Here is a 17,344-nt window from a genome sequence, read left to right as displayed (position 1 = left end):
CAAAAGAAAGAGAGTGAACAAGGATACAAAATGTTTGTTTGCTGGAGAGTCACAGTGGATGGAGCGGAAGTCCCTAACATACTTACATACATACTTACATATTCAACTGAGTAAGTGTACTGATAGATGTATAAAATGATGTCAAAGCAAATGCACAGCTGAAAAAGGCGTTTAGTCTGTCTGGTAACTACTCGCAGAGAGAAGATGTTCCTTGCAGTGGTAATTGTACATTATCTGTGCTGTAATTAAGTTCTAAACTGTATAAAAGCTACAGTCACTCGATGGTGAAAGCATAGTTCATGTAAGCTATGTAATTGCGCTACACGACACATAAATTTCACTTTTCACACAACTGTGCTGCACGTAGCAATTACTTTTTCCATCACTGATTAGCCTGTAAATAACATAATTAACTCATTAAACAGCAGTTTGTCCTATTTAATGTAGTCAAGGTACTTAACCAAGAACTCATTTTTCTCATTTCCAAACATTTTGAAGCAGTTTTGTAATTGGTTAATTAAATATTTACATATTAACTAACCGATATGATAACAAAATAAGTAAATAAAAATATTCAGAAAAATATGCTTTTTTGTTTTACCACTTTGTTGCAGCAACTGACATCAAAATAATGAATCCGGAGCCAGCAGACACACAAATGAGTTTTTTGATGTCTGAAATACCTTTTGTATCTCTGACAGATGAATGGATATTAGTGAGCTGCTTCGACATTCCCACGGGGCCAAACAGACTGTGTTCACGCCGCTCCTTCTAGGTATTCTGATGTCTGAGTGGGGAGAGACGAGTTCTCCCTCACAGGAAGGTAGAGCGTTACTGTGAGCACAGATGAGGTTCAGAGAATTTTAATGGATAGCGTGTATTTCTCCTCTGCTTTGAAAACAAAATCGGACCTTGTTTCAGTCTTGTTTTTTGGGACAATGGCAGGGGAGAAATTACCAGCCACATGTTCTGAGTGGCATAATGACTAGCTAGTGCACTAAAGCCCCATTTTGTTTTGAAACAATTTTGAGTTTATTGTCACTTCTGTGTGGCTGTGCTTTGCTCTGATAGCAGCTTGGCCTGCTCTCCCTTTTCCCAGGGGTCCAGACTGGGCTGAGCTGCCAAACTCAGCAACGAGCACTAGCAGGAGAGCATGGAGGTGGAGTTTACTCATCTGATAAAAGAGGAGGACATTTCCTGACTTGGAACCACATGAAGTTAATCAGGAAGTGTACGCTGTCATGTTACTCACGAATACATTTTAGTCATGCACTTATCTCATTCCTAAAACAGGTGTGCTCTTTTGACTTGGTCTGCTTTTTATTAATTTTTATGGTAGCAAGTCTGATATAAACCTCCCTGTAAAACAAAGTACTGCAGTTGTTTAAAAGAGGAAAGAAGGCACCTAAATACACAAGCTTCATGTTACCTAAACATGATATAAACATCTGTATGTGCATATATGTCTGGATTAATATTGTTTTTTAATAATTGCTGCTAAGTCATACAAATAATTGACTTTTGTGGTGACAATAAATGCACAACCATTTATTTAGTGAAAGGCTTCTCTTTTTCTGTGATATTTTGCATTTACACTGTCCTGGTGGGAATAATTGTGAGAATTGTAAGAGTATGGTCATTCCAGGCCCACCATAATCATTCATTGTATGAAATTTCCCCCGTTTTTAAATGGTTTTGGTACCCCTCCCATTCATTTCAGACATTTCCACCGCTACAGAACATACCTAAGCAACAGCAGTGGGGCTGGGTTGGGTTAAATGCAATGATTTAGATAGAAGTATCCAGGGACATCTGTGGCTTTCAGCTCCACAGGAATATCTGAAATAACTCTCACATGCTTAAAGCAACAACAAAAAAACAAACAAAAGACTTGAAAATGATGTAACTGAGGTATTTATAATACCAAGTCCAGCTATTCTGAGAGAATGAAAATGTATTCCATTATATAAATCCAAACAAAACCATGTTTGCCAACCCAAGGATGTCCCTGTGTGCTGAGGTAAATCAAGGCAACTATGGGTTTAACTTTGCTAACATTACCTAAGCATATAAGATGATTAAAATTGTCTGAATTAAAATTGATGTATAGTAACACATCCATTGTCATGGATACGTTAGCTAGCCAGCACTAAAACAAGCTGATGTTCATCCAGATTTGTCACGAGTTAACGTCAGATAAGGGAGCTACTGAGCACTAGACACACAAGTAAAACTTCAAATCTACTGTTTGGTAGCTAGCAGTATCAAATCTTTACAAGTTTAGCACTACAGCTTCTACTACAGTACCTGCTGCGTAGCATTGGATGTGGGGTTATGTAGCACTGTAGATCTGAAGTTATGCCTGTCCAAATTTAACTAATTTCCCATTAGTTCATTTCATCTTTCTCTGCGGTGCATAAACAGTGGATGTCGACATCTGCCATCGGAACGCCAATAAGATGCAGCTTTTCCCACTTGAACTGTGATCTGCAGACTTTCTCCTCCAAATTAGCCTTTTTATTACTGTATTTTCACGACCATACGGCGCGCCGTGTGGAAAGGCGCAGTCTCTGTTATGTGTACGAAAAGGCGCCGTCTACACACACATATGGAGCTTTATTTAAGTCTTTATTACAAAGTACTATGAATAATCCAATCCAATACCAATGAATAATCAAAAATTAAAACAAGCGTCATTAATCAAACCCATTGAAGTCCTCATCCTCCGTTTCTGAATTAAACATCTGCGCTAAATCAAATATGCAACAGTTGTCAGACTCATCCGGAACGCACGGTGTTTGTCAAAGCACTCCCGCGAGGGTGAGAGCCCCCGACAACACACATTCGGCGCACTGCGCTATTGGGCGCGCTGCACATTTTGAAAAAAAAAAAAGACGTTTATATGCGCCTAATGGTGACGAAAATACGGTAACTGAATCTATTTTTAGACTTTGTACGTATACCCTCCATGGTACATTTAAGTCCCATTTAAATGCTCCAAGACGAAAGGTGTCCCATAAATCTGCCTAAAACATCTTGGTACAGGTTTTCACACAGGCAGTTGCTACAGTCAAACTGGAAACCATGGCAACAGATTGTCAGAGTTAGTGACAGTAACAAAGCCTTATCAATTGGTCAACTGATAATAACACTTTGGATCCACATATTTTTTACACTGAACCTAACAACAGTGACCAGTATTCCTGTTCCACTGCGTACCATTTGGATGTATTCCCTCTGAGTCGGTTCATACTGTCACCTGGAACTCAGAGTCATGTCTTGAGGTACTGGACTAACTTTTTACAGCAAAGAGACGAGAATGAGGACAGCGTGCCAGTCTGATGCTGTACAGTAGGTTTAACCACTCCCTGTTTCTAGTCTTGTTTAGATCCTGAGATGAGAAAAAGGTTTTAAGTGGACAGCTTTACATGTTACAGAAGACTTTCTGGTTTTAGAAGTTTTTTTTTTTTTTTTTTAATCCTAATGTTAAAGTGATTTATATGCAACCACATGTCAGTTATACACATATACAAGCATGTTTACGATAAAAGATAGATATATCATATAGAGCAGCAAACCTGTTTCTAAAAAAAAAAATCCGAACTAAGGGCCAATCCCAATACACCCCCTACTTTCTACCATTAGCCCTCACTCACTACCACTACCCCTAAAAATGAAGCCACTTGGGTAGGGCCCTTGTAATGTTCCCTAGGGATTGGGACACCACTTGCTATGTCACTGCGTGGTTTACGTTCGGGTACGTAAGCGACTGCATAGTTACGTTTGCACATATGTCACACCATATCAGGAAGCCCAGAGCTAAAAGCTGTTTTAATTTCAGCTGTAGCGCTGTTAATATGCCACTTTATTAAGTTTTAATATTTTTTCAGGCGTAAAAGTAACCGTTAAGATCCCCAACCTGGGCTCAGTTTATCAAAATAACGCCTGTTAAGAAATTTGCTCCGATGTTTTTGTGATGAGGACAGCCTGCTGGCTCGGGAGCTGATTTATGGTTCTGCGTTAAATCGACGCAGAGCCTACGGTGTAGGGTACGGCGTAAGGTACGGCGTAGGTACGGCGTAGGTTACGGCGTACGGCGCGCATCGCCGCGTAACCTACGCCGTAGGCTCTGCGTTGGTGTAACGCGGAACCATAAATCAGCCTTTATTCTGGCGAGGTCTGAAAAGACTTTGCAACGGGCAAGCAAGTGATTATGTACATTCACTGAGTGAATATTATGAAAGTAAAATATATATTTCTCACTAGAAATTTAATCAAAATGCATTTTTATGCAGAAACTAACTCAAAATATTGATTTTATTCACTAAAAAAATAAGAAATGTCCGCCATGTTTTTTTTGTTTGATTCAGTCTGCAAATGATGACGTGAAGCATTCTGGGAAATTTTTCTGGCCCTCGGCCGTGAAGTCAGCATCTGAAATCCCTCGCTCTGAAGGGCTAGATTCATACACACTAGCCCTCGTTTTCCCCACTAGCCCTAGATGCAAAGAGGAATTCGGACAACACTACCCGCACGGGAAAGCGCAAAATTTAGCGGTAGGGCTGAAAAGTAGGGCTATGGGGGGGAATTGGGACTGGCCCAAAGACTTTGCTTATGTCCTGAACTTGAACTCTTGAGGTCTGTACTGAATCAGTTTATTGTAATTTCACACTGTCATTCTAAGTTGGAAAACGGGGTCATCAAACACAGCAGGACTAATATGTTGTTTCCTCTCTAATGGCTGACAGTTTGGCTCAGATCTGAGTTGCTTTTGAAGTTGCACTTCCCTCGAGTTGATAAGTGTGACTAACAACCAACAGTGGGCTGCCGCTGAGGAACAGTAATTTAGTTAAAAGTAATAGAGGTGTTATCTCCCTAATGCACTTTGTACTTTACATCCATTGGTGGGGGAGGGGGGGGTTGGGGGAGCGGGGGCACACAACAACTGATGGCTGTGGCTTTACTCACAGAAGCTACTCAAGAGAAAGATTGTGGTATTTTATGAGACTGCGGCTCATCTGGTACACACTATTTATTGCACAGAAATGAAGTACACAGCAGCAGCTCTGAGCCTAATGAAAGAAAATCATCAATAAATGATCCTCAAGAAAAGCTAAATTATGCGGGGCAACATCAGTCCCGAGATTTTGTGGGGTTGTAGGGTCTTGAAACCAAGATTGCGCTGATTCAAAGTATCAAACAAGTCTCTGGTTTCCATACTGCCGAGAAAAATGACGTAAATCAAAAATGACTCAGGAGGAAATGAGCCTTGGTGAATAATCGAGATAAACAAACATGGAACGCAATTATCAACGTGGATATTTTACAGGTAGAAGACATCATGTTCATTTTGGGAAAATATGTTAGAACATTTTCCTTTTAATCTTCTTGTTTTCGTCTCAGGGAAAAAAAAATACCAAAACAATCTTTTAACTCGATATGTGCAGCCAAAAATATTAAATTTTCAATTCTAGAAAAAAATAACAACCATGCATCCTGCTGAATATAAGATTGTCATAACAAAAGAGAGGGAGAAATGAAAAAAAAAGATGCAGAGCAAGTACATGCATAAAAGGCAAAACCCACACTAACACTCTTAGCACATTAACTTGGAACATATTCACGAAAATATCTCTTCATTCGAAATGGGAAAATATGCCAACCAGCTTTTTGTGATAATAATGCTTTAAGGCAAAACTCAAAAAGTTCAGAAAGCTCTGAAGCAAAACCAGAACCAGGACTTTGATGTGGCATGGTTGATAAGTTCAATAAAAAAATGTATATTAATTGGGAACATGAAGTACTGGAGCTTTCATTACTGAAAACTGAAGAACAAATTAAAAAATCTACATAAATCCAGGAATATACAAGTCCAAACAACCAACTAGTCCCACATACTTTGACTGGTTGCAATAAAGACCAGTTGGTGCAGAAGAAATGAGCTCAGGCAAATCATGAATCAAACCAGACGGTTCAGTGAAGAACTCTGATTGTACATTGTGGCTCGTCACAAAACCCATATCTAATTGTTTTGAAGTTTAGGGGCAACAGAGCAAAAGTATAATCAAGAAACAAAGAGTTCCACATCTGTGGAAGATCTCAACATGCATGATTTGAACCTGAAAGTTATTACAGCGTGAAAGCCCAAGAAGAAATACCACGAAGATTGATAAATCTGTGGATTTATAGTTTTAACATCCCAGCACTGATGCTTGAGTGGAAAGAGAGTTTGTGTCCATGGAGACCCAGACACCGTACTACGAGTCCAGTTCTCAAGGTTAAGAACACAAATGCTCAGCTGGTCTCAGCAGGACGTACAGTATCTGGACAAAGAAGAAAAATTAATAAGTCTGAACATACGACGAAGTGTTTTTCTCGTGCTAATTCACTCGTGCCATCGTGTTCCAACCTATATCTGATTTTCTTGTATAATGCACATTGACAATAATGTCACCAAGATGGAAAATCCACGAGGGAGTGAAGTATCCAACACTCCATACTCTGTTTTCTGACAAATATGAATGAACCATCCACATGTTTGCAGTTTACAGGATGACAAAACTTTAATAATGAACACGTTTGTGCCCAAAAACATGATTTTTACTTTCCAGAGTGTCCACAGTCAAGTGTGACGATGGGATTGTCTTTTTTGTGGCATGTTTTCAGCCATGGAGCAACTGTAGGCAACATTGTCAGTGTGAATGAAATAATGAAAAATGAACCAAATAAACATTCTTGAGGGGTTTAAAAAAAAATAAAATAAAAGTATAACAAAACACCTTGGGACACAAGAGCAGAATCCAGAACTAATGTGCCCCGAAGACATGGAAATTATTGTAATGGAAAAGGAGAGTTCTCAAATCTGTGTGCAGTAAACGTGCGCTCTGAATATTCAAAATGTTTCATTGTGATTAGTGTGGGAAAATTAAATTGAAGCTGTATTTCTGATAGTCATTCAAGTGAATAAAATGCATCAGACTGCTTTGTTCTCCAGGCGTGTTTCATTTTCACGACAGAGAAAATTACTAGTAAACAAAAAAAAAACTTTGGGCCAAATTTGGATAATTCACCAAAATGCCATTATAAAAAAAAAAGAAAAAAAGGTGAAATTTAAAATATAACACTTGTTGGCAAAGAACACTTTCTGTGACACTGAGTGGTAAATACGTTTCCAATTAAATTGAAAGATCAAATTAGTAAATACATCTTATTTCTCAGAGGCACAGTTACAAAAAATATAAAATGATTAGAAACACGCAAGTTACACTTATGTAGCCTTGAGGTTAATTTTTTTGTACAGTACAATTTAAAAATAAGAGGGGGGGGGATTCAAATATAAAGTATGAATAATCAATTTTTACTTCCTTTCTTCTATTGAAAGTCATCTGTCTTCAGAAAGAAAAAAATAAAACCAAGTATTGAGTTCTTGTGCAATATTCACAGCTGATCTTAAATGGTGCATGTAAGTAAGACCCCTGGTAACGCTTGACATTTAAATGAATACTAAGTGACTTTTTCACCGACTGCTCATTTAAATAAATACTCCTCATCCAAGTCTACAGCCGTGTCACGGTGGGCTCCCTGATTAGCTGACTGTCTCAGGTCTCCCATCGTCGTCTGCTCTCATGAGCAGGCGAGAGTGTGTGCAGCTAAAAAGGCTGGAGGATCACATGACGTGCTGCAGTGTGTTGATGATGATTAATGACCGAGAGGGAGGTTAAAACAGTGATCACACCAGCTGGCATGCCTATACGTTAACACCAGCCCTGGTTCAGGTTTACACTGGGGAACAACTCTAACTATTTCGGAAGATTGTTTCTTTTTCTAGAGTCATTTCTTCTTTTATTTTATTTCAAATGCTGCTAAAGAGGAACATTGATGCTCCGTTATGTTTTTTTTTTCTTGGGTTCAAACGATGTGATGAGCACGATACAACCAGTTTTAAAAGACCCGCCAGACAGCAATTTCACTTATTTTCATACATTTCCTGGAGCTATTTATCAGGTTTAATCTATCTATCTCATTGATATACAGTAAATGAGATTTCCCTCCCATATTGACTGATAACTCATCATTCGGATAGATATTGTGAATCCCCTACATGTTCCATATTCACACCAAACCAGGGATGATGCTCTGTGTTAAAATGAAACATGTTTCATCTGCGTTATTGGTAAATTGCACTAGCAAAAACTAATTTCTTTGTTTCAAGACAGACTACTTTGCACTATTTTGCTAGTTTTAAGAATTCTCTATTGGCAAATATATTGTATTATATATATTATATAGTATATTAGGCTTATTTCTAAAGGTCCTGTTTTTTGTAGTGGAGAGACTCCTGGTTACTATCACGTTTGCTTCTCTGTGACTGCCATCATTATTGAGGAGGATCAGGCTGTACGTGTGTTTGTTTGTAAATAAGTGTCGTTTTTGGACATCTGTCATGAAACATCTGTGCTCTTTTCATTTTCAACACCATGGTTTAGTACGTATGTCCTCAAATGATGTAATTGGACATGTGGCTCACTGGGGTCTGACACCGAGAGCAGGAGACTAAGTTGCTGTAAAAATTTTCTGTCAAGATGTTAAAGAGCCCTACTGAAATTTCCACAGCAGCGTGGCGTCCCTCAGAAGTGGAGGAGAATTTAACTTTTTTGACACGAGCGTCAGTCGTTCACATTGCAGTTTCACAGTTTCCAATTAAATCTTCCATGTGAGGCTGGACTCTTACTCGTTTACCAAACAGGAAAATAAACTTTCATTTATTGATATGATGCAGGCACATCATCAAACACCTGCTGTAGAGCATTGCCACGACACTGCAATGTGAGCAGGGAATAACAAGAAAGTCAATAAATCAAGAAATTTAATCTGGATTCCTAAAAAAAGAAAAAGAAAAGAAAAAAACACTCCCACATAAGAGAAAGGCCCCTGCTTGCTGTTCCCAGGGTAACCATATTTCTGGTACCTTGAACATATTAAAATATTCTGATTACTTGGCCATGTACAGAAGATAAAATAGTGTAGTCGGAGAAATTGATACCCTTTGTGGCTAGATTTAAAGGTTCTTTTGTTGAACTGGTGCCAGCATTGTGTTGACAATCAGTACAATTGTGTCGACTGACTGTCAGCGCGACGCGGGCTCGGTGATCCACATCAGCATGGTCTGTTTGTGTTTTGTCACGGTCTATCACTTTGGGAGTCTCTCTTCTCAAATGTTTTGAAGTGAAAAAGGCCAAAGATGCCAGCAGTCTTGTAGGATTCTCCTTTAGACAAAAGAAATAAATATATAAACAAATCGCAATAATTCCTTTACTTTGTGGTTATTTCAGAGCTCCTAGATTATTTTGGTTTAGATTATTTTGGTTTTGTAAACCATGTGCATATCAGTCTGTGGGGTAACTTTGTGGAATGATCTAGATGATGAAATCAAACATAGCACTAACTCTATACAGTTTAAAAACACATACAAGAAAGCAATTCTTGACAAGTATAAAAATGGGGACCTCTAAAGAAAGTAATTTACTTTACTTATGTATTTCTTTGATTATTATTTTGTTCATTGTGGATGGATTATATATACGATACAAATATAACTGCCAGCATTCAAGGCTGTTCGTGGATCATTGTAGAGGTGACTGGGAGATTGGACTCTTGAATTTACGATATTGTAGGAGACCGGTTCAATTATGATTATAATTACTGATATTGCTTATTGGTTGTTTGTGTTGTACTTATTTATTTTTTGTTATTTTGTCTTTTTCCTTTCTTTTCTTTTCTTCTCTTTCTTTTCTTTTAATTTTATTTAATTTTTATAGGTTATATATGATATGATATTGTGAGGAAGGGACAGGACTAAATAAGCGTTCTGCTTCCTCCTGTGCCCTCTCGAACACATTGTTTTGCTGTGTGTTTTATTTTTGAATGAGACTGTTAAATTGTTTTGCTTTTTTTTATATTTTGATGCTTTTAATTTGATTGGGTTTTGTTGTGTTCGAGACAAAGCCAATAAAATAAAAAAATAAATAAATAAATAAATTTGTTGGTAGCAGATAGACAGGAGAGAGGAAGAGACACCGCAAAGAGTCCCAGGCCAGGACTGGAGCCTTGACCAGCTGTAGGAGGACTATCCTCACATGGGGCATCTGCTGACTGAGCTGCCTGGAGCCCAAAATATGGACATTTACTAAAATCCAAGAGGAACATTTCATTGTGCAATCTATGACATTATACAAGGCAAGGCAAGGTAAGTTTATTTATATAGCACAATTCAACACAAGGTAATTCAAAGTGCTTTACATCAACATTAAAAGCGGCAAGACATAATTAGACAGTAAATAACAAATAAAACCTCGGGGCCCGAGCCCTTGCTGCTGCTACCTACACTACCATCTAGAAAACATCATTTGAACACCTTTCCTTCAAACAAGTTTATAATCCTTATCGCTGTAAAATGTCCCCGAAAAGCACTACATACATTGTATGCATGCATGCATGCATGCATGCATGCATGCATGCATGCATGCATGCATACATACATACATACATACATACATACATACATACATACATACATACATACATACATACATACATACATACATACATACATACATACATACATACATACATACATACATACATACATACATACATACATACATACATACATACATACATACATACATACATACATACATACATACATACATACATACATACATACATGCATGCAACACAGGTTTAATTTACTCCCATGTCAGATAGATCTATTATGTCAAAGTCAGTAATCTTAGATGTGTACATGATATTCTTTGGCATCACAGTTATGTGCACATGTGGTGGAAACGTGCAAATATGTCCTTTTCAAAGAGAAACCACGGCAGTATTAGTAGCTTGGACAGCTGGTGGGGCAATAAGTCCTAGAACATTTGCTGTTTTATGTAATTAGAGAATTAATTAAAGAATAAAAAAGGTGGTGTCATACATAAGCAATCAGTGTCTTGGATATTGGGGAATTGCTGATAATAAATACAGGATGAATTTTCTCTAAGATTTTTTTTTCTCCAGGAAATTGTGATTTGGTCGTGGATTTCTTCCTCCAACAGAGCAGCACTCATCTCTTAAAACCTGTTGGTCTGCAAGTGGACAGGCAAGTAGATTAAACCCATTTGTATCACAGCCATCCACAACTTCAGTGTGTCACAGGTCCCCAAGCGCTCTTGAACACTTCCTGAAGTGTAGCTCACCGTTTTGTGCCACAGTTTGGAAATGTTCAACACCACAGTTTTGTGAAAACCACACTCTGTCCCTAAGCTGTGTAATGTCACTCCAGTCCCTCCATGATCGCTGGTTTTGCTTCCTCTCACTTTTGCACTCATGATCCTGCAATTTCTCACATCCCACAAGTTTGTTTTGGCTCCATTTCCCGTGTTTGTTGCACTGTTCCGCTGATTCTGGTGTTCTTGCAAAGGTGTTTTGGCTTTTAGTGCTTGTTACAGAAAGAGGCCAGCCCTTTAAAGCTATTCTGCACCCATATTTCCCTCTGCAAAGTACAACATCCTTGCAGTCAAGGTAGAGTTCACTGCAGTAAAAAAAAAAGTTCTCTATCCTACTTCTGGAAAACATAATTACAGAATAAATGGTCTATTTGTTTCACTCTGAGTGATAAATATATAAATAAAGACATCTCTTCATACACGTTCCGTCACAGTAAAACCAGCCTCTCACCTGCTCTATTAAGACTAACGCTTTAACTACTTTTTCAGTTTCATGACTAAGTCGGTATCAGCAAATTCGCCCTAGCGAACCCTCCGAGAGCGTAAAGGATGATTAAATTTGTGTCACATAGGTCTTGTTGGCCATTAAGTGTGAATTGATGCTGCGTTTGCTGACTTTCAACAATGTACAGTATTTTTAACATCTAACAAGGAGAAATAGCTGGTCCTTTCAGAGCAGAAACAGAGCGTTTTTACATATTCTTAATGTGTCTGCTTGGCCGGGGGGGGGCGTTAGGGTGGTGAAGGGAGATAAAAAGTTATGTTGTCCTAGGAGGAACAAGCAAGTAAAGGATGAATAGATAAAATGTGGCTTCTGTAAAGCTGATAAAAAAAGAAAAAGAAAAGTGATATAAAGTGGTGACAGAGAGTATGAATTCAGATCATGTCCCTTCACTGGCTGCTCTTCTCGCTGTCAGTGATTTACACCAGCGCGACACGTATAAGCTGAGGAGGAGCACAACAGCATAACAGGACTTTGACAGTCGCTCGCTGCCTCCAACAACCCCCCTCCTCCTCCTCTGGTCACTCTCAGAGGAGTTGTCCCCTGCCCAGTGGCATGTGGATGTGTATAATGGAGATGGATGGCGGCTGGCTCTGCCACACTGTGGAACAGACGGACTCCTCCCTAAATGCCTGCCTGCCAGCCTCCATCAGTCTCGCTGCGACAGCCCGCCGGAAAACGGCCCAGGTTCAATCTCGCTCAGCTCAGGTGTTGCTGTGTGTGCGTGTGTGTGTGTGTGTGTGTGTTTGTGTGTGTGTGTTTACTGACTGGCTTCAAAAACATGCTTTAAACTGGTTTCGTGTTGAAGACGTTGATTGCTGAAAATGACAGCTTCTTTCTGAGGAGAGTTCACGTGCTGGTCTTTGGAGTGTCTGCGTGCTTGAAATGTCTTTGCTCTTGTAAAATAATGCACGGATATCAAGCGACCAAATCAAAATGCACGACAGGACTTGAAGTCAGAGCCGAAAAGTGCAGTTAACTCCTAATAAGCCCTTTTTTCCGCAGAGGAATATCCTATAATCTTCAGGAGGTTGAAAAGCTACTGTCACTCTCCTCTCTGTTTTTGCCTCTCAAATACTTTCCAGCGCCTTTTGGCTCTCTACAAGCTCGAACTGTGTCTGGATGTCAGAATGCACAATGATGTGTGTTCGGTATGGGTGTGTAGTGCGTTTGTGCCGTCTGTCAGTTGGGTAGCGTTCATACCAGATGCTGTGAAGTTCAGTCACTATGTGGTCCAAGAACTGACACTCATTCTTGTTTAATTAAGCTGCTGGATCAATAAAATGCTTCTCTCTTTTTTTCACCGTACTGGAATCCCATCTGTTCAGTGCGAGTCAAGCAAGACCAGTACAACCTTCCTTAGATCCTCTGCAATACCCATTAAAAATCCATTAAGTAAGCAACATAAGAAGGGAGGCAAAGAGCCTTAATCTTAGAGCGTAAAACTACAATTTCCACAGTTGCTATCGTCCTTTATGACACAAGATGGATGACATGAAAATGGCAGCGATTACAATTTTACAATAAGCACTTTTTTTTTCTTTTGATAAATCCTGCAAAAATCTGAGCCAAGAGTCTACTTAACAGTCTTCACCTTCCTGCCTTCACGCTGGTACAGACTTACTATCATTATTTCCAGATATGACTGTCGTTCATGAAGAAAATACACCGTCTGATGTTGAATATTTTCATCCATCTATCCATACCACGTCATCTACACCTAAAGTGGAGTCCACCCTGGACAGGTCCGTAGTCTCCACTATTTTCAGCTGTTTTCAGGTTTAAGAAGTACAACAAGGGCAAAACACTGCTGATAAGGCAGCAGGACAAGTTGAAAAATGGGCTACTTTTCTCAAAATTTTCTATCACAAATTTGCTCAACTTATAAAGATATAAACTAATACTGATGCCTGCTCATGCTCAGTTTTTGGTCGTCACCAGCTCCTGCAGTAAATATTCGGCTCATCAGCTGTTTAATGCTCCACACATGGACACCCACCCAACCCATCCCAAATCATAAAGATAAAATTCAGTTTTTCCTTCCATCCATCCATCAACTTCCTTCAATCCATCAACCCGTACTGAGGTGTTCCCAGGAAAGCCAAGAGATACATTTCTCCAGGGTGTCTCCTCAGGGTGAACACGCCTAACGCACCTCCATAGGGAGGTGTGACCCATGTGGATATAAACATTTACAGTGAACACAGTGTCTATTAGGGGTGGGCAAAAATATCGATATGGCAATATATCGCAATACTTTTCCAGCTGATTCAATATCGATATTAAAAATTTGAATATCGTTTTTTTTTTTTTTTAATATATATTTTTTATCCCCGATTTTTTTCCCATTATATCACCCAGTGCTCCTACCTAAGTGACAGTCCTGGGCATTGCCACTCTCTACCAACCCTGGGAGGGCCCTGCAATGAAAATTAATGGACAGAGGTTTATTTATTTATGGATTTATATCTATACTGACTGATCACTGTGCCTGTCCTTGGTTTTAGTACCATCTTTCTTGTGTTTATTATCATTTGCCACATAATTAAAGCAACCTCATACTAAATTTAATGTTAATTTCATATGATGTAAATAATATGAAAAACATATACAAATAAGTTGTAACTTTAGCTTGTATAGTTATAATAAAACATTGTTTTGACTCAGTTTGTCCCATGAATTGTCACTATAATCTGATGAACGTGCAACTCAGATTTTAAGATCCATCACTATCATCTGATGTACATATATACAACTTGGATTTTAAGATGTGTAATGCATTTTAAAATTTTTCGGTGAACTATGTAGAATATAATAATCGGGATATCGCATAATCGGGATATCGCAATGTGTATCGTATCGTGGCTCAAGTATCGTGATGCGTATCGTATCGTGAGGTCCTTCCCAATACTCACCCCTAGTGTCTATGGGGTGGGTTGCTGGGTTCCCACCCTGGATCCAGGCCTGGGGAAGGGACTCATAGTAGTCTTCACCCATAGGCCCCTCTGGGCAAAGCCCCCACATCTTACGTGGGTCCAACCTCCTCTGGGCCGCAGGATGAATCACATATGCCTCGGTTTCCTAACCCTTTACCAAATGTGTTTTTTATATTGCTTAAATGCTGTTTGTTTTGGGTTTGAAACTGTTCTTCTATTAACTTTGCATGAAACTGCATCACTTTGTGATTATTTTGTTTATTTGTGTATTTATAGGATCCCCATTAGCTGGTTAATTAACCAAATTTGGTTTTAACTCACAAAGATTTTGAATCTCTTATTAAAGAAGCTAATTCTGGCGTAGCTCTGCTATCTGAATGGTTTCTTGCAAACAAATTATCTCTAAACGTAAACAAATCGAATTTTATAGTTTTTGTAAGTAAAAACAAAAAATACTGTCATCGTAGAGCTAAGATTTATATTGGTAGTATTGAAATCTGTCAAGTCTCATCCTCCAGGTTCCTAGGAATTCTGGTGGATGACAACTTGTCCTGGAAAGAACACATACATACAGTAACCGACAAAGTTTCAAGATCATTTGGTATCATCAGAAGAATTAGGGGCTTGGTTCATCAAGCTTCCCTCTTAACCCCTTTATTACAGTTTGATTTATCCATATCTCATGTATTGCAATATTGTCTGGGCAAGTACATATCCATCAAATTTACACAAATTATTAATTATTCAAAAGAAATTTGTAAGATCAGCTACGTCTTCTCACTATTTGGCTCCATCTGCTCCTCTCTTCAAAGCTCTAAGGGCCCGATTTACTAAGATCCTAAATAAAGAGTACTAAATTGCGTGTGCACTGAAAAAGTTTGCGCGTGCTGTTGTTGTGTGTTTTGCGGGTGATCAACTAAGATTGCGTGCGCAATTGATAACAGGTGCAAACAGCAGTATTTAAATGAGGTGTTGCGCGTCTTACGGTTTGCGGCACAAACTTTGCGCCATGGAGAGTCTGGATGGAAAGCAGGATATAGTCGCAAGCGCAAAATGAAATTTGACGAGTTGGAGTTAGAGATATTAGTGGACGAGGCAAATTGTTGTGCCGTATTCAGCACCCCTGCCGTGAAAAGCACCCCCTCGTATATTCAATGATAAGTAGACCAAGAAAAAAAAACAACACACTGACACTTCAATATATTTATATATACACACTCACACAAACACATACTTAGGAGTTTATATTGATTATTCATCAGGGCAAAAGTACTAAATGGAATGCGTGTGCTATTTTGCGCATTTGAGAGACGCAATCCTCTTTGCACGCTGTTAGTAGATCAGCTGGCACTTTGGTTTGCGGGTGATGTCAAGTTTGCACACGTTTTTACACACGCAAACCTTTAGTAAATCGGGCCCTAAATGTATTGTCTATTTACGACATTAACATAGTTCAGTCCTGTTCTTTTATTTATAAATGTACTCACTGTCAAAATATCCTCCCTTCAACTTTCAAAGATTACTTCCAGACTAACTCTCAAGTTCATGATTATAACACTAGACAATCGGACAATATTCATCCTCCCTTCAGCCGCACCACTCTTAGTCAGTTCTCCATTAAAGTCAGAGGTTCTTTATTATGGAACTTACACATAACTATTGCTAACTCCTCATCTTCTCTCTTCAATTTCAAATGTTTTTTTTTTTTTCCTTCTCTCTTCATGTGCTGCTTTTGTAAAGTTTGATTACCTTGTTTACTTATTTGTATTTATCTCTGGTGAGAATCCTTCATAAGCCCACCTTGGGTTTCTTTTTTCTCACCTGCACTGCAGTAATTATTGTATTGTCATTATTTCTTTGTATTCCTTTAATATGTGCGAATAAATAAAACTAAAATAAAACTAAACTAAAACTGGTGTCCCGACATCAGCTATTCTTCTTGGGGTCCCCAATGCAATTTTAAAAGAACATAGTCCACACATACACCCATTTATCGCTGTTACGGATCACTGTAACACCGAGTCATCATATACACAAACAGCAAACTTTCTGTCTAAAATACATTATTGGTACAAAGAATGCATCATACAGTCATTACAATACCACGAAGTATAACCCACAAATAAATTCCTGTAATAAATTATAGCATGTGATATATTTGTTACTCATTGAATTTTATGTAATAGTCTTTTGCTACCTTTTTAAAACTGTATTTTGATGTGATATTTTTGATGTTATTAGGTAATGTGTTCCATCCTGTGATAGCTCTGTATATAACATTGTGATTTAAAAAGTTTGTTCTTGGCTTAGGTGCCAGTAAATTATCATAACATGATTGTCTGGTTGATATTTATTGACATTTCTAGTGAACACTATCTGATCTGCGAAATATTGTGGTTTTTTACTATTAATCAAAGTCCTCATGAAAGTAAGGAGATTATTTTGAACCCTTATTAATATCTTTACATACAACTTTGAATCTCTTAATGATGATTTTGGATCTTGTCAAAGGTATTTTGCTTTCTTCAACCACATTAAAATTGACTGGTTTAAACAAGGTGGAATGGTAAAAGTACTGCCTTAAACACAGTACAGTCTTTCAGTAAACATAGAAACAATGTTTGAAC

The sequence above is a fragment of the Cololabis saira genome, chromosome 24 (genome assembly GCF_033807715.1).
Source record: "Cololabis saira isolate AMF1-May2022 chromosome 24, fColSai1.1, whole genome shotgun sequence".
Taxonomy (NCBI): Eukaryota; Metazoa; Chordata; class Actinopteri; order Beloniformes; family Belonidae; genus Cololabis; species Cololabis saira.
Note: the sequence above shows the minus strand (reverse complement) of the source record.